Source organism: Ceratotherium simum, chromosome 3 (assembly GCF_057802395.1).
Source record: "Ceratotherium simum simum isolate JZ-2026a chromosome 3, ASM5780239v1, whole genome shotgun sequence".
NCBI classification, from domain to species: Eukaryota; Metazoa; Chordata; class Mammalia; order Perissodactyla; family Rhinocerotidae; genus Ceratotherium; species Ceratotherium simum.
In genome coordinates this window covers 24,181,109-24,203,869 of record NC_141902.1, presented here as the reverse complement: position 1 = coordinate 24,203,869, position 22,761 = coordinate 24,181,109, and the positions used below count along the sequence as shown (strand labels likewise).

The 22,761-nt window shown below is 46.7% G+C and overlaps 1 pseudogene; it reads left to right on the top strand.

The window, feature by feature from the left end:
• The first annotated feature begins 1,839 nt into the window (after window positions 1-1,839).
• On the top strand, window positions 1,840-9,847 carry LOC147917455 (dehydrogenase/reductase SDR family member 2, mitochondrial-like; annotated as a pseudogene).
• The last annotated feature ends 12,914 nt before the right edge of the window (window positions 9,848-22,761 follow it).

Below are 22,761 nucleotides of genomic sequence, written 5' to 3'. Positions count from 1 at the left end.
TTATGACTTCATCTAATCCTAATTACCTCCAAAAGCCCTACCTGCCGATACCAACACATTGGGGGTAGAGTTTCAACATGAATTTTAGGGGGTCACTAACATTCAGTCCATAGCACCCATCCCTCTGTTCTAGCTGGTGAACATTCCTCACCTCATCCTTCCATGGGTGAACAGTCTCTGGCGTGTCCACAGGCCTCTCCACCAAAACATATCCTCCTCTTGTCTCAAGACCATGCCACCTCCTGCACAGGGCTTTCCAGCCCGTCCATCATTGGGGGATCGACTTCAGTCCTTACATTAGACATTTGGACTCCTGACTACGTATGGTCACGTTGTCATTAATCACTTCCAGTGGGATCATTTTCCAAAATGAGACCATACATGTCACAGGGCAGAGAGGAGCCTTATATATCCTCTGTCCCCAGGCATTACCTGTTCAATTGCACAGACTGAAGGCTGCACACAAGCCTGGCTTAGGCAAGAGTAAAAGATAGAAAAGAGTACATGCTCCTTCAAACAAACAAATGGTTTAAATAGATTTTAGAAATATCAATCAACCTGTTAATAAATTTTTATAATTGTTTTATTTCATAGATTTTTACCCACAAGTGCTCTACAGGTTAAAAGCAAGTGACTTCTCAGGGTAACAAGTAGAGAAAGATCATTTGCAGGGCTTCAGAAAGGTCGACCCAAGGATTCCATGTCAGGAGTGAGAGGAAGGCTGAGATGAAGAGGACAGATGCTGGACTCTGATTAGTCTCTGTTCAGGCCAGTGCTCCTCCCCTTATGAATCGTGAGACCTTGAGCCTCAGCATCCTCATCTTTAAAATGAGCATGATAATGATAGTATCTACCTCACAGGGTTAAGGAGAAGATAACAGAAGAAAATGCATGTGGAGTGCTTAGCATGGCTCCTACTCCAGAAATGCTCAATAGAAGGGAACTATTAGTATCATTATTACTATTCTTCAGTCTTCTGAAAGAGGCAGGGGATGCTGGAACAGAAGGAGGTAGAGCCAGGCTGTGTTAGGAGGGAGAGTTGTTTTGAGATGATGCTGATGGGAAACGCAACAAATTGCCAGTGGGATCTTTGAGCAGGAGGACCTAAGATGAACCAACAGCATGGCCTGGGGTCAGGAGGAGGAGAGGGCTGAGGGCTGCCCAGAGCACCTCGGTGAAAGTCTTCAAAGCCAGAGGGGAGTGGCTGGGCTTTGTCTATGGTTGGATGAGAACTATCCAAGAGGAGGGGATAACACGGTCAGTCAGACCCATAGAGAAGACACGTCTGGGGTCTGGGGTGAGGAAGGAGCTGGGGGAAGAGGAGGTTGCTATAAACTAAGCAGAAAATGAAGACTGGGGCTAAGGTGGTGGCTGTGAAATATCCAGGGAAGGACAGAAACTACAGATATTAGGTAGAAACAAGTGGCATGATCAGGCAATGGATGAAGGAGGGAAGGAGTGAATGAGTCTAAGAAGACAGTGAGTTCTGCTCCTTGCATGGGATTTTGTGGTCCCCCGGGCAAGAACCACTTAGGTGTGTGCCGTGTGCCTGGCCATGTTTACTCTGATGATGGAGTGGCCATTGTGACGGGGTGGCTGGTCTGCGGAATGGGTTGAGAAAAGCTCTGTATATTCCCCATGAGGTTGAAGTGATGTTAGGACACCCACCAGAGATGTCATAGAGACACCACCGTGAAGGAACCGTGGAGATGCACCTTTCACTTCTTCTCGGGGTTGGGTCCAGCAGGAGGGAGGCTTGACAATTGGCCACCATGCTTGGGGGCTGTGTCTTGGACTTGTGCGGTTCTTCTTCGCTCCTTGGCCCCTCTCTCACTGAGAATGCACAGCAGTAGGGCAGACAAGAGCTGTGCACTGGACAATACAGTGGCTGTGATCACTGGCTCCACAGACAGGTGAGTAAATGGGAGTCGCGGATGGTGTGGGCCCTTGCAAGGGGTGTAGTGTCCCCATCGCAAGTGGGATCTGCTGTCAATTCCCTTCTCTCACATCCCTGCCCATTACCCAGCTCTGGAAATTGTCATCTTTCTAAGGGCAAGCTTCTGTCATTAAACTCACCTGTTTCCCGAGAAGCACAGTGGGAAGGTGGAAAGAGCAAGTGCTTTGGATTCAGACCTGGATTTGAATCCAGGCTCCAAGGTTAATACCTGAGCAGTTTGTGACTTTACTTAACCACCTCTGTAAAACATAACTGGATAACAGTGCCTTGATGACAGAGTGGATGATAGGATAATGCAAATGCCTGCTACATAGGAGGTGCTCAGTAAAAGTTAGTTCCTCATTTCTGGTCAGAAGATTTGGGGGCTGGGACACTGTGGTATTTTATGTCTTAAGATCAGGCTCCCAGGAGGAGGGTGGGGAGGGGCTGAAGCCATCTCAGCCATCTCTGCCTGCAGGATTGGCTCTGCCATCGCCCGGCGTCTGGCCCAGGACGGGGCCCACATGGTGGTCAGCAGCCAGAAGCCGCAGAATGTGGACCGGGCAGTGGCAGTGCTGCAGGGGGAGGGGCTGAGTGTGACAGGCACCGTGTGCCATGTGGGGAAGGCCAAGGACCGGGAGGCGCTGGTGGCCACGGTGAGGGGGCGGAGGTGAGAACATACACCCAGTCCAGGGCAGGAAGGGCTCTAAGTCAAGATGCTCCTTCCCTTAACATATTCTTGGATATTCACTGTGTGTCAGACACACACTAACACCCCATCACATTAGTATGTGAGGTGCTAGATGTTGTTATAACAGCTTTACTGTGGGAAACAGACCTAGCAAGGTTAAGTGGCAGGGATGATTTTGAACTGAGGTCTGCCTGACTCCAAAACCCACATTCCTTTTTTTTTTTTTTTTTTTTGCTGAGGAAGATTGCCCTGAGCTAACATCTGTGCCAATCTTCCTCTATTTTGTATGTGGGTTGTCACCACAGCATGGCTGCCGACGGGTGGTGTAGGTCCACACCCAGGAACAAACCCATGAACTCGGGTCACCGAAGTGGAACATGCCAAACTTAACCACTAGGCCACAGGGCTGACCCCCAAAACCCACATTGTTAACCTTAATTCTGTGCCTGGCAGGACCTTGCAGGGAACACAGGGAACAAATGGCTGAAGCCCTGTGAAGCTGGGACGATGCCCACCGCAGGGGCAGCTCTGTGGACTGGAGCAGGGGAGATGCCAGGCTGGAGAGCCCATCACAGTCACCATGGGAGTGGGCCCTGTTCAGGGGGCTCGCCGGGAAAAGGTCATTTTTGAAAGAGAGTCTTGAAGGGGAGTGGGAATGGACCAGATATGTTTTCCAGAGAAGAGACTCCAGGTATACGAGACTTCAAGAGTGAAGATTCCCAGAAATGAGGGAGTGCTAAGGAATTACAAAGAGGGGAAGGAGAGAGCCCAGCAGGGCTCAGATGAAGCGCAGGTGACTTAGGCACTGTCCAGTGTTCTCCCAGAGTGAGTCTGAGGGTGAAAAATCCAGGAGAAGGCCCCACTGAGGCCGGCTGGAAATGTGGCTCAGGCTTCTAGGACCCACCGCAGGGCTTTCTGATTGGCCAGGCCCTCCCAGATGACTGTGGAGGCAGGGAGGAGGCTTCTGGTCCACAATTTCATCTCTTCCTCACCCTCTGTGCTGCCTCCGTTTCCCCCCAGGCCCTAGAACTGTAGGGGCATCAACTTCCTGGTGGGGAGCACCCTGGGGACCGGTGAGCAGGTGTGGGACAAGGTGAGGCCGGGGGAGCACGGAGCTGCGAGATTCTCTAGGTCTCCCATCGCTACTCACACACCTTTGTGTGTTCCCAGATGCCACCCGTTTACCTTCCAGCCACAGCCCCGGTTCCATTGGGTAGAGCACACCTGAGTCGTCTGCCAGGTGGCCAATGATACTGCAGACCTTCTCTACTTCAGCCCTCCTCCGAGGCCCAGATGTGAGGGGACATGCCCAGCTCTGGGCCAGATCCTGTCTCCTGGCTCAGAAACCTGAGGCTGTCACCCTCTGGACTCACTGGCACCCACTCTGATCCCTTCAGTCTGGCTGTCCCAGAGCCCCCCCTTGGGACACTTCACTTGTCCACAGACACAGCTGAGAGAAGGGACCACCATCCCTGCCAGACTCCACCGAGCATCACAGGGGCTCCTGCTGCCCTGCCCCTGCCCCTGCTGTCCTGAGGGGCCCCTGAGAGGGGCTGGCACAGTCCTGACCCTCCCCCTCCATGTGTCTGCAGAGAGGGGTCCTGTGAGCAGGGTTAGCCATTCCTTCCTCGTGGAGTGTTCCTCTGCTGACCCCTCTCTTCTCTCCTTCCAGACCCTGCCCCACTTTCTCTCTTGGTTCTCACGTTCCTGGTCTTCTTGGCCCTGCTCTGCCCCGTCCCTCCCCAGCCCAGCCTCCAGCTTTTACGGGAAACTCAAATTTCAGCACCTGCCCCTGAGCAGGGCCCCACACAGAGCTGGTGTTTGCAGCCTGCCGGCTGGCGTGTGACTTCTCCCCTCTGCTCATTAAAGCAAACACTGATACACCAGCTTTCCTGACGTCCTTCCCCGTACTGTTTTCACTGGTCTGCTTCTCTGGAGGGGGATGTGCCTGCAGAGTCTGCGTAGCGAGTGACAGTGAAGAGGTTCTTAAGCCGAGTTTTCCTGGTGGGCAGGCAGACCCCTCAGACTCCTCCTTCTCCTCAACTCTGGGACCACAAGGAGAAGAGCAGCGCTGACCCCCAGCTCCTCCCCGCGGGACCCCAGACAATCAGAGGGGCCCAACCTTACAGCTCCCCTTTAGCCCCCTGCTTGGATTTCAGGTCTGGGATGTGAATGTGAAGGCCCTGTCCCTGCTGCTGAGCCAGCTGTTGCCCCACATGGAGAAGAGGGGGTGAGGGCAGGGGGGCCATGATGTTGGGGCGACTCTCCCCTGCTTTCCTCTGTGCTAGGGGACACTTGGGGGAGATGGCCCGAAGTGGGGCATCCCAAGGAAAGCAGGTAGAAGGACTGTCCTCTAGATGCGGGATCTGTCTCCCGTCACCTCCAAAACCACATCTTCAGGCCACTTGGTCCCCAGAGGGGTGCGGCCGAACTGTGAAAGGAACATTTGGAGGGAACGTGGTCGACAGATTCCAAACCCACAGAGGAGCCTGGACTGCTTCTGACATGCTCTGTCCTCGAGAATGGCGGGGCAGCTGCAAGGGACAGGGGCCTTGGGGTGTAACCCAGAGCACCTAACCCCTCCAAAGAGGCCAGAGGAAGCCCCCTCAGAGCACCCCTGTTTGCCTCTGGGGTCTCTCGGGCCGAGATTCTCCTCCCTTTGGCTCCTCATCTCTTCTTGTCTGAGTCAGCACCCAGTTCCTGCTCCTGCTCCAGAGTTAGATTTGGAACTTAGGTGACTCTAAATGCATTTCCCTCCTAGGGGAGTGGCCCTCCCTGGAGCTGGGGACCACTGCTCTGACCTCACACTGATGGCTCCATGCTCCCCGGTCTGTTCTCTAGAGACCCAGCTGCTGGTTGATCCCTGCCTGTGTCACTGGAGTCCTGGGGTTTCCCGGTGGGGGAGGCTGTGTCAGCACCCTCTGGGTCCAACCTCCTCAAAGCGTTCACTTCTTCCCAGACTCCCTGGCACGGTCCCCACTTCCCTTCTTCTCCTTGTACCTTGGTTCTGTCTCCTCTTCACTTGGAAGCCCATTTTCTGGAAGCATCTGGCTTCTCAGTTGTGCTCACCTTCTATCCTGTCACACCTGTCTGTCTCCTCACAGAGGAGGCTCTGTGGTGCTGATTGCCACTGCTGCTGTCTGTGCACCTCAAAGAGTGAGTGGGGAGCTTTGGAATGGGGCAGTGGAGTGGATGCTAGGGTCAGGAGGGAGTGAATATTGATCACGTGTGATGATAAAATCCAAACGCACAACATTGTACACTTGTCCTATCCACACTTAAAATCACACTCACTGCTATTATCTCATTCAGTCCCCACAACCCCAAGGCTGCCATGTATGGTTGTACAGGTTGTTCACTGCACAAGGGCACCCAGTCCAGGGACAAGTGGGAGCTGAAATCCACTCCACGCTCTGCTTGCCAAGCCATGCACCCTAGCTATATTCTCCTGAAAGAAGGGGGTGGCATTAACATTTGCATTTACCAAGTCAGGCATCAGTGGGGCTGTATCAGCTCAGAGGAGAGTTCTTTTTAAAATTCACACCAGGGGGCAGTACAGGCTATCAATGTCCCTACATGATGTTCCTGTGACTATCACCAGGCAGAGCTTATAAACTCCATCGGGTGAAATTGAGACCAAGAGATCTTACACGACTTGCCCAAGGTTGACCAGTTCGTGGTAGAGCAGGGATCTGGCCTCCATCTCTTCTGTCCAGTTCCCTGACTTTGCATGCAAGCTCTTCCCTCTGGGTTGAGCATAGGCGAACATAGCCTCTGCCTTCCTGACTTTTCCTTAAGCCCAGGCTTCTTTCTGTTCCTGCCCAGATTTTGTTCCTTGGTAATTCCCAGGGGTGAGTGGGAGAAATGTCTGAGTTGGGCCTAAGAGCATATCCATCCCTAGAGGTCCAGCAAGAGTCCGTCCTCTCACCTGCAGGGAACTTTGTTTCTTTTCCCTTCTTAGATGTTGGGGACCTACACTACCAGCAAAACTTCCCTGTGGGACTTACCCAGGCCTTGGCTGTTGAGCTGGCACCAAAGGGCATCCAGCCGAACTGCCTGTCACCAGGATTCGTCAAGACTGACTTCAGCCCGGTGGTGAGGATACAGCTGCTCCCACACCAACCACCCTGGGCTTTCCCCAGCCCACCAAGCCCCTCTGAGACCTACACACTCATGCCCCTCACTCTGTGGCCCTGGCCTGCAGCCTCTGAGACCAGCAGCCTCTCACTCCTCTGTAGCAGAATCAGGCCTGCCTCTTCTGTGGGAACAGTCCAGAGGAACCCCCAGCCCCAGCTCCAAGCAGGGTCATCTTCCCACAAAGGCACTTGTCTGCCAAGGGCAGCCTCTCTTTGCCCCTTCACAGTTGTATCTAGCACTGACCATCTGAATTTTTTCAGGTTGAAAATAATCTGGCTCTGCAAAATTCTTTTAAAAATCTCTGTGGATGGCAGCAGTAGAGTGTCTCCCAGAGGAGACAGGACTTTCTAACTGCGTCTTCACAAATCGGCCCTTCCTCTCATCAAGTCTGGGTTGCACAGCCTGGGAGCTGGGATCTGGAGGGCAGGTGGGGCCCCACCATATCCCTTGGGGAGCCTGGGTGGTGGGATCCAGAGGTGGAGCTATGCTGGGCCCTCTGACTAGGTCAGTAGGGCCAGAGGTCAGAGTTCATTAGTGCATGGGCTGAGACCTCAGTTCTGTCCTCCTTCCATGCAGAGCAGGGCAGCCAGAGGACTATGAGGGACTCACGTCCTTCCTGTGCTCTCCAGAAGCCAGTTACATCACTTGGAGAATGTTGTGATGGCTGGCTTCTCCTTGAGGCTCTTATGTCCACCACTAGGACTGGAGGCTGTCACTCTGAGTGTAGACACTGCATTTTACCCTGGGAACCAGATGGTGATTGGATAGGAGAACGAAGGCCAGGGCCCGAGGAGGTGTCATAGGGAATTCCTTTTTTTTTTTTTTTTTGCATTTTTATTTTTTATTTTTTCTTATTTTTATTTATTTATTTAATTTTTTGTTTATTGCAGTAACATTGGTTTATAACATTGTATAAATTTCAGGTGTACATCATTATACTTCTATTTCTGCATAGATTACATCATGTTCACCACCCAAATACTAATTACAACCCATCACCACACACATGTGCTGAATTATCTCTTTCGCCCTCCTCCCTCCCCCCTTCCCCTCTGGTAACCACCAATCCAATCTCTGTCTCTATGTGTTTGTTTATTGTTGTTATTATCTACTACTTAATGAAGGAAATCATACGGTATTTGACCTTCTCCCTCTGACTTATTTCACTTTGCATAATACCCTCAGTGTCCATCCATGTTGTCACAAATGGCTGGATTTCATCATTTCTTATGGCTGAGTAGTATTCCATTGTGTATATATACCACATCTTCTTTATCCATTCGTCCCTTGATGGGCACTTAGGTTGCTTCCAAGTCTTGGCTATTGTGAATAACGCTGCAATGAACACAGGGGTGCATGTATCTTTATGCATTGATGTTTTCAAGTTCTTTGGATAAATACCCAGCAGTGGAACAGCTGGATCATATGGTAGTTCTATCCTTGATTTTTTGAGGAATCTCCACACTGTTTTCCATAGTGGCTGCACCAGTTTGCACTCCCACCAGCAGTGTATGAGAGTTCCCTTCTCTCCACATCCTCTCCAACACATGTTGTTTCCTGTCTTGTTAATTATAGCCATTCTGACGGGCGTGAGGTGATATCTCATTGTAGTTTTGATTTGCATTTCCCTGATAGTTAATGATTTTGAACATCTTTTCATGTGCCTGTTGGCCATCTGTATATCTTCTTTGGAGAAATGTCTGTTTAGGTCTTTTGCCCATTTTTTAATTGGGTTGTTAGTTTTTTTGTTGTTGAGATGCATCAGTTCTTTATATATTTTGGAGATTAAGCCCTTATCAGACGTATGGTTTGCAAATATCTTCTCCCAATTGTTAGGTTGTCTTTTCGTTTTGTTGATGGTTTCCTTTGCTGTGCAGAAGCTTTTCAGTTTGATGTAGTCCCATTTGTTTATTTTTTCTATTGTTTCCCTTGCCCGGTCAGACATGGTGCTTGAAAATATGTTGCTAAGACCGATGTCGAAGAGCGTACTGCCTATGTTTTCTTCTAGAAGTTTCATAGTTTCAGGTCTTACATTCAAGTCTTTAATCCATTTGGAGTTAATTTTTGTGTATGGTGTAAGGTAAGGGTCTACTTTCATTTTTTTGCATGTGGCTGTCCAGTTTTCCCAACACCATTTGTTGAAGAGACTTTCTTTTCTCCATTGTATGTTCTTGGCTCCTTTGTCAAAGATTAGCTGTCCATAGATGTGTGGGTTTATTTCTGGGCTTTCGATTCTATTCCATTGATCTGTGTGTCTGTTTTTGTGCCAGTACCATGCTGTTTTGGTTACTATAGCTTTGTAGTATATTTTGAAATCAGGGAGTGTGATACCTCCAGCTTAGTTCTTTTTTCTCAGGATTCCTTTACTTATTTGGGGTCTTTTGTTGTTCCATCATAGGGAATTCTAAGACAGATCTAGTGTAGGGCCTCACAGGTGATGGGTCAGAGTTGCTGCTGAGCAGCTACTGAACCAAAATCTGTGTTTGATCTTTTTTTACTGGCAATAAACTTGTTTTGAAACTCCTAACCTCGGCTTCCTTGCGAGGCTGGCAAATATGAGCAGCTGCTTTGCCTACAAACGCCACCCCTGCATCAGCGGTCCATTTCCTCACCACTGACCCCATCCTCAGGAGAGCTTTCCTCCGTGTTGGTCACCAGCACTTGAGCATCCTGGGGCCCCAAGAAAAAAAGAGAGTCTTTGCCTGGGGAGTTAGGGAGGTGGTAATTAAATGTCATACCAAATCACCCAGGGGCACGGACAAGAGCCTGTCCCTCGGACGGCCAGTGGCTCTAAGAGGAGATTCGTCCAGTTGTCTTCCTCCCCACTCCTCACCTGGGAACCGTGGGAATAACCTGGACTAGGAATGGACGATCTCCTAAGTCTCTCCTCTGCCGCTGTCCTTACCTTTCCGGACCTCAGTTTCCTTAGCTATTAATTAAGCGATTGGATTAATAATCCCCCCGCCCCCCACCTGCTTTCTGCCAGACTCACTCAGTGTTTCCTTACCCTTAACCTCCAGATCACAATGGTCTCCCTGGTTCCAGCTCCCCTTGGCATGTGCCCTGTCACCATCGCAAGGTGATGGCCTGTCTCTTAACCATGTTCCTCTCAGGGAGTAAAGAGAGCTGGTGAGATCTGGGGCCCTCGAGGAGCGGCGGCTCAGACCCTCAGCTCCAGCCCACATAGGATATGCCCTTTAGTCTAGCCACTGTTACACTCCAGTTCCCCCACCTCCTCCTCTGAGCTCGCATCACCAGCTCCGCCATCTTCATTGATGCCACCGTGACTCTTCCCTCACACCCCTCCCTTGGCCGACCCAGTCCCCCGGGTCCCTCATCGCCTTTCTCTAATGGCTTTTTAAAACTACCACCACTCTTCCCCCACAGTTTCACTTCTGTTCACTCTAAGCAGTGACCTTGCGGCGTGCTTCACAGAGGGACCAATGGCGATGAGATGGTACTTGTCAGCTTTCCCCATGCTGTGTAAAACTTGCTTCATCTGCTTCTCTTCCTACCTGAAAGCTCATGCATCAGAGAAAGAGGTGTGCCTTCCCTCTCCAGGGAAACTCTTCCACGACCACTTGGGATCTTATCCTCTCCCACCCCTCAGGGCACCTCAGTCCATGAACCATCTTCTCTCTTATTTGCAGCTCCAACCTCTCAGAGCTCTTTAAAGACAAAACGAAACCACGCAACAAGCAAAACTCAAGCTCTCATCTCTCCGGTTATCCTAGAGCTGTCATATTATTTCACTCCTTCCATAATAGTTCCTCTCTCCTGTGCCCTCTGCACGTTTTTTCATTATCAATGCACTTGCTGAAGTTTTATTTTCCTGCCTTTTGGGCTGTTTAGGAATTTAACATGCAGATCCCTGCTGCTCTCCCCAGACTCAAATACTCAGTAGGGTCAAGGATTCTTCCCAAGACACAGAGGTAAGCCCCTGAGCCTGTGGCTATCTTATTGTTTGGTTTTTTTTTTTTCCCATTCCAGAAATTGGCCGTTTCTGCACTATGTCAACAATGTGGCTGCTATTGTGGGCTTCACTGTCTGCCCAGTCACCTATTCTATTACTTCAATCCTGCTCCAGGGAAATTTTTCCTAGGTCCCTGGGGAGTGGGGGAAGGCATATCTGTCATGGATTTCCTTTCCAATTCTGGAAACAAGTTAGTGTCTATAAGTATCACCTTCCAGACGAGCTTCCAGGACACATTTCTGACCTTTCTCAAAAGAGTTTAAAGTGTGCTACCCCTTGGAGAGCTCACAGTAGGACTGGGTAGGCTTTCTCTGCCTCATTTTTTGGGGCCTCAGTGATCCATCCCAGGGATCCAGCCAGGCAAGGTGGTTTCCCCAACTCTCCCCTGGTTGGTATCTCAAGGCTCATGAAGGGGCAATCTGTATCCCACGGCCCCAGCCATGAAGCATTCGGCCGTGTGGTAAGGAGTCATGCCTGGATCTGAGAAGTGGGAAAGTCTCACAGCCACCCAGGGAGCATGGGAATAGACAATATTGGGATCCCATCAGTAGGGCTTCCAAAATATGGATTGTGATTTCCAAGCTATCTGTATGTCTACATGTAGAAGAAGAGTCATAACTAGAGTCACAAATCATTATTTCTGTGGTTCCACCCCATCTACTCCTTAGGAGCTCCATGCGCTTCACAGACTTTTGCAGGAAGGACCTTTCTCATCCTCTCTACACATTCCTCCTTCTGCTCATAAAAGAGGGCACTTTGTACAATAGCTCAGTCCTTTCAGAAGTACTGGTGATGAAACTTCCATCTATTCCTTCACTCCGTTGCCTTATTTACTTCTTGTAGTCTGAGGAGTAGATAAACTGATTGATCCACATTACCAATGGTGGCTTACAAAAGCAAGACCATGTCCCCTGTCTCTTCCCCTTGGACCACCTGCACTTAGGCCTGACAGGCTTAAGTCACATTTCTAGTTTCTGGCAAGCCAAACTTGCTTCTGCTTTACCCAGCCAGGTCTCTGCTTTGGGTTAAAGGCATGTTACCTGAAACTTGCCGGGTACCTCATGTCAGCTCTACTCTGCCAATTACCTTCAGTTTAGAGAGGAGGTGGTGGAAAGCCTCGTTCTCCAATTCAGCCCTAACAGTATGAAGGCGAGCTTGGCTTTGATTCCGTCTGTCTCCTTCCATATAATTCTCAACTGCTTAGAAGCCACTAGGGAAGGAGATGAGTGATTAGCTCCATCCATGACTATCCCGTGGTAGGAAACATTTCCTTCCTCTCTGCCCCAGTTTGGCATGGTGAGCACTCCTGGCTCTGCCAAGGCTGTCCAAAGGATGAAACTCCCACTGGTGCCACCATTGCTTGTGACCACAGATGTTGGCACAGATGTGGGTATGCATGTCTGTGCTCAGTGTGCTGCATCTCGTTTGCTGCCAAAACCTCTCATGCCTCCCCTTATTTCTGCGAAAGCCAAAGGCCTTGATTTCCATTGCCATGGGAACAGCAGATATTAGTTCTTGAGCAGGCTTACGTTCTCAAAGACACAGCGCTTCAATTTATTTATTTGTTTCTTTATTTATCATCACATTACTTAAAAATTTTTATAACTTTTCTAATCCCCTCTTAAGTTCTTAGGAGTCCTTGGGGTTGGACAGGAGGAAAGCTGACAGTGCCATGCAGGATCACTGGGAAGTCAAGATTCTTCTAAGACTGCTTGTTCACTTGGGCATAATCATTGCTTTTTAGACAATAATGGGTAAGTCTACCCCTTTCAGGCTAGCCTCCTTGCTTTTCCAGAATTATTCAGAAATTTCTGAATGTATCACTGTGTTAAAAACAATAAGATATCCCAGCTCCATCTTGATTTTTATGCCCTTATAAGGCAGCACTTAGAGATGCTGTGGTTCCTGTGGTAAAATACAGTGAAATGCAAAGAGCCATAGAGATGTACGCACAACTACACATAATACATGGTGCTGAGTAAAGTAAGAAGCCGAGTGAAATCTACCTTTCAATACCACTTATGTAAATAAAAAAGCATGCACACAATATGACAATGCATATATATTTTGTGTGTGTGTGTGTGTGTGAGGAAGATCAGCCCTGAGCTAACATCCATGCCAATCCTCCTCTTTCTGCTGAGGAAGACTGGCCCTGGGCTAACATCTGTGCCCATCTTCCTCCACTTTATATGGGAGGCTGCCACAGCATGGCCTGACAAGCAGTGCATCAGTGCGCACCCAGGATCCGAATGCAGGCCGCCAGCGGCAGAGCACGCGCACTTAACCACTAAGACACAGGGCTGGCCCCATGAATTTACCCTTCTATTCCCATGATTTAAAATGTCTAGAGTGATAGAATGAACCTTGGGTCCTGGGGTTGGATGTTATAGCCAAGTCAGTTCCCAAACGGAGGAACTTATAACTTGTAGAACTTATAACTCTTTCCCTCCCTCTCTCAAGAGACAAGGATCTTATTGCTTGGCTATGGGGACACTGCTGTACCGTGAGCGTAAAGTGTGGAGATGTAGAACTGATGAAGCAAGAGAAGGAGACAGATGCTCCACATGAGGGAGCGGGAGCTGCTGGAGGAATGAAAGCAAATACCTTGGAGTCAGGAAAAGTCGCCATAGATTGTGTGTGTGTGAGAAAGTGCTGATATGTGGAACTTGGAGCCTAGGAGCATTCTGAGAAGAGAGCAATAAGACCCGCATCCCTTCTTGATGGATTTAAAATCAAGGTTACCTGGGGCAACTTGACCAAGGCCCAATAAACTTCTAGCATATAATATAGGCAAATATGTTCATGATCTCCTGGTAGGGAAAGATTTCTTTAACAGGATGCAAGAATACCAGCCATAAAGAAAAGATTAATACATTTGACTACGTTAAAATTAAGGACTTCTTTTTATCAAAAGACACTATTGAGACAAAATACAACCGACAAACAACTCAAAAGAAAATGGGCAGGAGACTCGAACACTTTACAAAACAAGATTTCCATAAACAAATGAAAAGGTGCTGAGTCCCTTTAGTAATCAGGGAAATGCAAATAAAAAACACAATTAGATGCACCAGAAAGTTAGAAAAAACCTGACACTATCAAGTGTTGGTGAAGATGTGGAGCAACAGGAGTGCAAATACACTTCCGGGGAAGTTTAAATTGCTGCCACCACTGTGGAAAACAGTACAGCATTGTCCACTAAAACTGAACGTACTTTATGCAACAGCAATTCTACTTCTCGGTATATAAAAAACAGAAATGTGTGCACTTGTGTAGCTTCACTGGTAATAGACCTAAACTGAAACAACCCAATGTCCATCAACACTCGAATGCATAAATAAATTGTGGTCTTGTCACATAACGGCATACTCTACAGATACAAAAAGGAATGAACTGAAAATATGTACAATAATATGCACTATATATATACTCAAATGTAATATTGGGTGAAATTAGCCAGTCACAAAAGAGCACATGTTGTATGATTCCATTTATGTGACATTAAAGGAAAAGACACAAAACTAAACCATACACATAGGGATACACTGAGTGCTTAGGTGGTAGAAATATAAGAAGCAACAAGGCAGTGATTGCCATAACAGTCGGGATATTGAGGGAGGGGCAGTGGAGAGAAGGGGTGCACAGTGATGGGCGGAGAATGAAAGGGCTTTGGGGTGCTGGCAATGTCTGCTTATTGGCCTGGGTGGTGGTAATATGGGTATTTATCTTGAAATGATCATTGTACTTGATCTACAGTTTTGTTTTGGGTGCTCCTTTGTATGTGTGCTCTAGTTCACAATTTAAAAGTTAAAAAAAATGACTTCACTTTCAAAACAAAGGAAAAACAGATGTTTGGAGTGGACCTGCTTTCAAGTCCAGTGGTACAGTCATGCATTGCTTAATGACGGGGACATGTTCTAAGAAATGCATCATTAGGTGATTTAGTCATTATTTGAACATCACAGAGTGTACTTACACAAATCTAGATGGTATAGCCTACTACACACATAGGCTGTATGGTACCAATCTTATGGGACCACTGTCATATGTGCCGTCCATCATTAACCGAAAAGTCATCATGCGGTGCGTGACTGTAGTTGTAGGGTTTTTTTTTCCCTTGTGGATTGGTGGGAGAAAGTGATGGCACTTTATTCTCTGATATTGCAGCTGGAGCCATTTTTCCCTCCTTTGTTTTTCTGTTGAGACTTTTTAGCACCCATTTGGCAGCTGATGCTGGGAAATCTGGCTCTGAGAGAGAATTCAAGGACCTGGTTATCCATCTAAGAAAAATCATCAAGTCTAATCAAGTTCAGAGTATGCATCAAAGATTCAAGGTCTCTAGATGGGGCATTATCACCTATAAAGCTGCTCCAAAGAGTCTGTAAAGAAACCAGAGCTTCCTCCCAGGGCCCAAGATCAGCAGCGTGCGGACGTGGAAGTTTGTTGTAATATAGCGTGGCTGCAAATGTTGATTCACTTGGTATAGACTGGATCTCAGGTCCAGTGCTCTGAGACACTCGACTTTGGAATCAAAACTGCTAAAGATGAAGATAGTAAACCATTTTTAAAGGTTGTGTGGTCTAGGATTCTTGGAAGTATGGGCTATCTTTCATGTTTTTCCTGCGTGATAAATTGTAGAAACTAGATATGGAAAGAGAGTGAATTGATTGGGCATAATACTTACCATACATCATCAGGAACCACTGACCACAAAGAAATTCCTTTGTGTTTTTATTCCGGTCATATTACGTTTATATAGTGTTTAGGGGAAACTCTTTAAGGGAGGATTGTGATCGATTGTTTATACATTTTAACTAATGGTCCAGGATACACATAGTTCAGTTTGGGAGAAAGTGATAAATAAAAACTGTGAGTCCACAGGGGCAGATTAGCTCGAGCAAGTTTATAAACCATAGTTTATGAGCTATTTTACAAAACCCTAAGATGTACTTATGGATTATTTTAAAGCAAAATATCCCATTTGTACCTAAGAGGTATATACAATTTTGTACAGTTCAATTTCTGACAGTTCCGTTCTGTCAGGAACTTCACTATGAATGTTGAAGTGAAAGCAGGTTAGGAATGGGGCTTTTGGCATGGGTTGGCTGTCACCAGTGCTGTTATTGCTCCCATGGATTTCTGCTCATCTGGTTCCTTTGTCCTTGACGTCCCTCAGACCATTCTTTCCTACTAGAAAGAGGCACACATGTGTCTCAAACAGCTGATGTATTGTTAAAATAAAAATTGTAATTGATCTGTACATACCTAACTCGCCCTCTCTATCTGTTTTTATAGCTACCTAGCCGTACATATTTTTATCCATCAATCATATCTATCTTTCTATCTATCTATCTAGATAACTGGCAGTTTCATATGGTTCAACTAAATCTCTATCCCTTCACCTATCTTGCTATCTGTTCAGAGAAGGACCTGTTCTCCTTAGGACCCATGTGTTCCAGTTATCTCAAGCCCTCCTAAAGGGGTTGTAGAGAGTGGATGGTGATGGCCCGTCTGAGCTGGAGCTCCAGGGCTGCTCCACCTGCCCGTCTTACACCTCACCCTGCCAAATGTGTGTTTGGCACTGAGTGACAAGTCCTCTACCAGGAGTGCCCAGAACAAGCAGGGAGGGGTTCACAGGCTGGATGGCTCTGGGAAGAGGAAGAGAGGGTGTGTATGAAAGGAAAAAGGGTGGGTGGAAGTGTCTCCAAACTTCAATTCTGTCCCTGAATGGCTTATCCTCTGGGCTCTAGGCCCTTGTCAGAGGCTCCTTTTCCTTCCTTCTTCTCTGCTGTTGGCTCTTCCTGCGGGCAAGCAGTCACATCCCCCACAGCAGCCAGCTAAACAAACAGGAGCCACTGTCTCTTCTTCCCAGAATAGCCCTGGTCTTCCTACCTCCTGGAGACAAGTCAGGCTGACCTGGGACTCCCACCAGATTAGTGCTGGAAATGCTGCAGTTACGTTTGGGGGTGGGGGTACCTCAGTCTTCAGGCTTCCTCCCATTCCTTGCTAAAAGTGAGGTCAAAGTTTCCATTATGATTTTGGGTCAGAGCCAAAAAAGGCAATTTGACCCAACTGGTGCCAAATTGGCCAAAATGTGTAGCTGGTTCAAAAGCCCCAAATTTAAGGAATGTGTTTTACTCATCTTTACCAGTGTAACTTTTAACAATTAGCCAAATCTTATATGCAGTCAAATGGAGATATAGACTAAAAAATTTTAGGTGCTGTGACACTTCTAAATTTTTTCAATAGGGGTAAATTTTAAAAATATTTTTAGATCAGATGCTTGGTTAAATATGAAGCTGGTTACCACGAACTCAACACACCATTTAGGGCTGGAATTGGACATTTAACAACAATCAAATTTTCTTAAACAAAGTAGAGACATGTGGTTCGAAAATGTATGCTTATTTGTTGGGGAAATGGAACAAACACTTGAAAGTGGGACTTTCCTGGAAAATCTGGGTCATATAGTTGTGTATTTTTTAGAGGATACATGTGCCATCAGCAGAACCCAAATTGTTTAAGAATTGAGGCTTCTCACTTTGCTATAAGTGCCTCTACTGCTCTGGGATCAGGTGGAACTGAGGGTAGTTTGGCTTCAGAGGCAAAAGGAAGGGACCAGCTACTGAAATGTAAATTCAATATAAGTTATTATGTTATACATGATATATCATTTTTAGTTTAGTGTTTTTGAATCAAATATCTGTAAATGCCAAGAGTAAAAAATCTCTTCAACATACATAGTTGTTGCTGTATTTACTAGGGCTGGGATTCATATTAATTCACTAATTCGTTCACCAGGTTCTGTTGAGAACCAAATGAGTGCCAAGTACTGCCACAGGGCTTGGGGATGTGGAAAACAGGCTGGTCCCTGACCTTAGTGTGCACCCAATGTAGTAGGTAAGCAGATATATTGACACATCAGAGCATCATAAGTGCTGTAACTGAGGAATGAGCTGGGTTTGTGGCCATGTGGAGGATAAGTACATAGGAGGAGTACCATCTCCTACTCCGGATGGGACTACAAGAGTTGGAAGCTAAGATGCACAGGAGTTAAGGCAGGAGAACAAGAAGGAGAATGGCATTCCTGATGGAGGAAACAGCATGTGTGAAATTGTGAAGCATTTAGGGAACCTGGTTTGGTATATCTGGCTCAGACACAAAGAAGAAAGAGCAGTGGAAAATGAGAATAGAGATATGAGCAGAAGCCATGGCAAGAAATCTCTTAATGTTAAGTCAAGGATGTTGGCCCCAGTCTTGAGGACACGGAGAGTCAACAGAGGGAGTTTTTCTTATCCTTGTTTTATGAATGAGATGACACTTTGTGCCTCCCAGCTTTAGGCAAGAAGCTCAGATTGAGTTCCTGAGTTCCATGTTCAGGCTGGAGGCATGATCTTCTGTCCCATACTGTTGTTAAAACTTCAGCCTTTATATTTCAAGGCTCTCTATTCATTCATCACTGAAAATCTACTCTGTGCTTGCCATCACACTGGGTAATGTTGATACAAGATTGAACAAGAAAGGTGAATTGATTAGTGTAGTATTCTGCCATAACAGATAAAATCCAAAATTGTGGTTTAATACAGAGGTCAGAAAACTACCACTCACTGGCCAAAGTCAGCCAGCTGCCTGTTTTTGTAAATAAAGTTTTATTGGAACATAGCCATACTCATTCATTTATGTATTGTCTATGGCTGCTGTCACACTACAATGGCAGAGGAGTAGTTGTGACAAAGACCATATAACCTGCAAAACCAAAATATTTTCTATCTGGCCCTTTACAGAAAAAGTTTGCTGACCCTTGACTTAATATGATAGAAGTTTATTTCTCTTCTCTATAAAGTCCAATTGGAGGCAGAGAGTTCTGCTTCACAGAATCACTCAGAAACTCAGGCTAATGGAGGCTCTGCCATCTTTAACATGTGACTTCCGAGCTAACCCTGACACCAACATCTGGGAAGCCAAGAGGGGAGAGAGGACATGGAGGATGATGTGAGAAGGTTTTAGGCACCAAACCTGGAAGTGTCGAACGACACTTCTATTTATACTTCATTGGCCAGAACTCAGTCATATGGTCCCATCTAGACACAGGGAGTGTAAGAAATGTTGATCCTGGCTGGACAGCAGCCCTCCAGTGATAACTCTACACTACAGAAGGGGAATCTGAGTCTTTGGTGAAAAGCCACCCACAGCACACTCCCTACTTAGGAAGCTTGTACTTCCAGTAGGATGGCCACGTGTGCACAAATAATCAAAGCGAGGTCTTTTAAGAGACTTACACCTTGATGACTTCATCAGTAGCCCAGAAGTTACTGAGCTCGACAGGGTACATCATAATAAAATATGTGACAATAGTACAAAGACGAGGTATAGTCCCTGTTTTCATTACTGTCTAACAGAGAGGAAGCATCAAATCTACACCTAATGAAAATAAGTACAAATATTTATTGAGTGTCTGCCGTATGTTGTACTAAACATGTGCCATGGCCAGAGGAAACCAACATCAGATTCATCTGTGCTGGCCACATGTCTTCCCACCGCTGCCTCTCCTCCCTCCTGCCCACTGCAATCCTGGGGGAGCAGAGGCAGCCTGGTAAAAGGCAAAGGAGGAGCCCCAGCTGGAGAAACAGAGAGAAGAGGACCACTCCCCCCTCCTGATAAATGCTTCCAGGGTGAAGCCCACTAAAGACGGAGAGGGACGAAGCTTTCACTTAGAATAGATTCCAGAATTTTTATTATAATTTTTGTTATTATATTGGACTAGACCAGTTAATTACTAAAGTAAGACTATTCTTGTGACTGAAAGGGACCAGAGGGCTTTTATTATCTAAGAGGGATTTCATCCAGGGGAAGGGCAGAGGGTAGGAACAGGGTTTGGGATGAGGGAACAACAAAGCTGTTTTTCTGTTCACCTTGCCAGTAACATTTGCAAACACCAGCTTCCACAGCGTTAGCTTAAGCAGAAAATGAATTTATTAAAAGGTTATTAGGGAGTTCGTAGAACCTTGGGAGGCTGGAGAACCGGGCTGCAGGCTGAACTTCCAGGTATGTTGCCCACACCAAACCACAGCACTGGCTTGATAGGGAAGCCGTTGTCACCATAGAACCCAAATATTCCAGTTTGCTCTGAACTGAATGCCAGGGACTTGACGTCACTGCAGTTGCCACCACTGCCAGCATCAGTGCTGTGCTTCTGTCAGGAACCCAACCTTGAGACCACCACAGCCTCTGAAAGCTGGTGGGCTTGCAGCCACGGCAAAATGAGGAACTTGTGCAGTGCCCATTTCATTTACTTGAGAACGGAAGTCTTGCATGAGCTCCTCTGACAGGTGAAGCCAATGCCCGTGTCCTATTGTGGAGGAGGCAGGGGAAGTCCAGAGAGACCGAGGGTGGGGAACTCATTAGTGAGAAATTCTCCAAATCTTAGAAGAGTCTTCAAAAGGTGCCATGCAGCCAGAAAACATTCAGTGGTCCAAGCTTTCACACGAGTTTAAAAAATAAGTGTCTTTCTGGGATGCGTGGGAGGCAGTTTTATAGAACAAAGATCTGTGGTTCTAAAAGCAACAAGTAGTGACCTGGGCAGATTATTGAACTTCTTTGTACCTCATTCCTTCAATGTATCAAATGAGAGACTGGACTAAGTAATGTCTAAGGTCTTGTCTTCAGAAGGAAACACAGCTCTATTTGCATTTGTTGAATACTTTCAAGCCAATCAGAACTTGAGGGCAAGCTTGTGCCCTTCCACAAGTTTTGAGCATGGGAAAGTGACATGGGGGCAGATGTGGAAATGGAAATGGGGACAATTGCATTAAAGAGCAGTCTAATCTGAGACTCTGTCATAGGACATTGGATTATATAAGGACTCACTGAATTCCAATTTGCACTTTGGGCTGGCCTGTGGTTTGTATTTGGGCACGCCTTTGTTGCACTGTCTCTTCCAGTCACTGCTGGTGAAGACAGTGGTAGCTGGGACTCTGAAAACAGAAGCAAACTGAGGCTTGCTGAGCTTGGTCTGCTCCCGATTCATCCCCGCCCCACCGCCCAGTTTCCCTCACCCTCTTGAACTCCCCAGAAGACCTTGTTCCCTCAGGTAATTTTAGCATTTGATTGCTAGAAACTCAGACTTATATGACACAGTCACCTTCAAAGATTATCTTAAAGTACTACAGCAGAATTCCTCAAAAGTGAGGGGCAAGTGCTTCCATAAATATCAGTGATAGCCCAGAAAGGGTTAAGTTTTGCTTTTGTCTTTAAAATAAAATCATTCGCACTATCCTGGATCTAGAACAGTTCCCTTAGGTCAACATTGGTGACACTCAATGGTCTCTGAGTCTCCGGACAGGTGGGAGCAAGCCCATGTTTCCCAGACTTATATAGTAAATGAGTTTCTAATATGTGGTCCTCATCTTCTCTCCTGTCCCTTGGGTCTAGAGAAGAAAGTGCAATAAGTGTACGAGGGGAAGACACAAAAGACTGAGACCCACTTTTTATGGTTAGGAGGAAATTTAATGTTCTGATTAAGGATAAAATGTCAAAATAATTTTTCCTGTCAAATTAGTTACCTAGCAGTCATGGAAAGCAGCAGAAAAGTAATGGCAGGATATGTAAAAGCCTCTTAGGAAGGTGGAAATCCATTTAAAAATGAATGAATATGAATAACTTAGTGGCAAGTGAAGACCTTAGAATTATAAGCACATGGAGATGAACTGAGCAAACCATTTTCCTTGATGAAAATAATGGTAGTTACTTATGTTCAAAGTATTTTGAAGGGGTAGAAATGTGGCAATACCATGTAAGGTCATGTCCATGGGAAAGTTGAGGGAACTAGAAACCTAAAGCTACATAATTAACTGATCCCAAATTATTTCTACTTTTTCTGGGCTTCAAGTGAGAGGATCTTATTTAAGAAAGAGGAGCTTAGTGGATTTGGGGTTTTCCAAGATTGAACAAATTTATATCTTGGGAGCACCAGTAAAGGCAAGGTAAATTGGACCATAAGAGGCTGGTACTTCCTCTGAAGTCATACTTTTCTTTGAAAGAATTTGTCATATGACTCTAACAAATGAAAAGAGATATATCATTGACAATGTCTTCAAGAAAATCCCTACAACTAATATAGTATCTGGTTTCATAACGTCTAGTCTGCTGATTGATCACAGAAGAAAGGCCAGATCTGAAGCCTAGACATAGAAAAGACATACGATTACTAAAGACATTTGTCAATCAACTCTGATAGAGAGACAGAATAGGGAAAAAGTAGGTTAGGTCCTTCCACACTCATAAAAATGGCCATTGTGCTCGCAAATACTTCTATCACCCAGCTCCTAGTGGCGGGGGCTGCTGACAGCCTGTCTATCTTAGTCCCACCCTTGTTTCCGTGTCATTGCCGTGGAGGCAAGTACTGCGTGAATGATCTCAGTCCTAGTTCGTCTTCCTGGGCCCAGCCTTGACCACTCCCGTTTTACTTCCCACATCTCCACCCCTGCTGGTCCACAGAAGCATGTGGCCAGCCCCCCTGCCGTGCTTCACCCCCTCCCTGTTGGCTCAGCCCATCAGCCAGGGCCTCTGTTGGTTCCCAGGCTAGACTCTGAACAGATCACTGGTCTAGGATCTAGGTCTAGGGTTTGCCCTGAACCTCAAATAGGCAGATGAGATTCTCCTGCCCATGGATGGATATCTGAGGTCACAATCATCTGCCCCAGGGAATCTCTGGTCCTGAAAACAACCAGGATAATCCCCAACTGATGAATCTCCTTCTCCCCAAAAATAAGCCACAGCCTGACTCACACGTTCGTTTGCCCTGTTCTTCACATTCTTTACTTCACACACTGAGCTGAAATTCCAGAGTCCTCTGGGTGGTCTCTTCATGTCAAGAACTTACCCACTGTAGTCTTCTAATCACATCTGACATATTCTACAGGTTACCTGAAGAATTCCTCCAAGACTGTAGAGAAGTGAGATCTACAACAGATTCTACCTACTCTGCATTCAGCTACAGTTACTCACCACCTTCCCCAAAGGAGG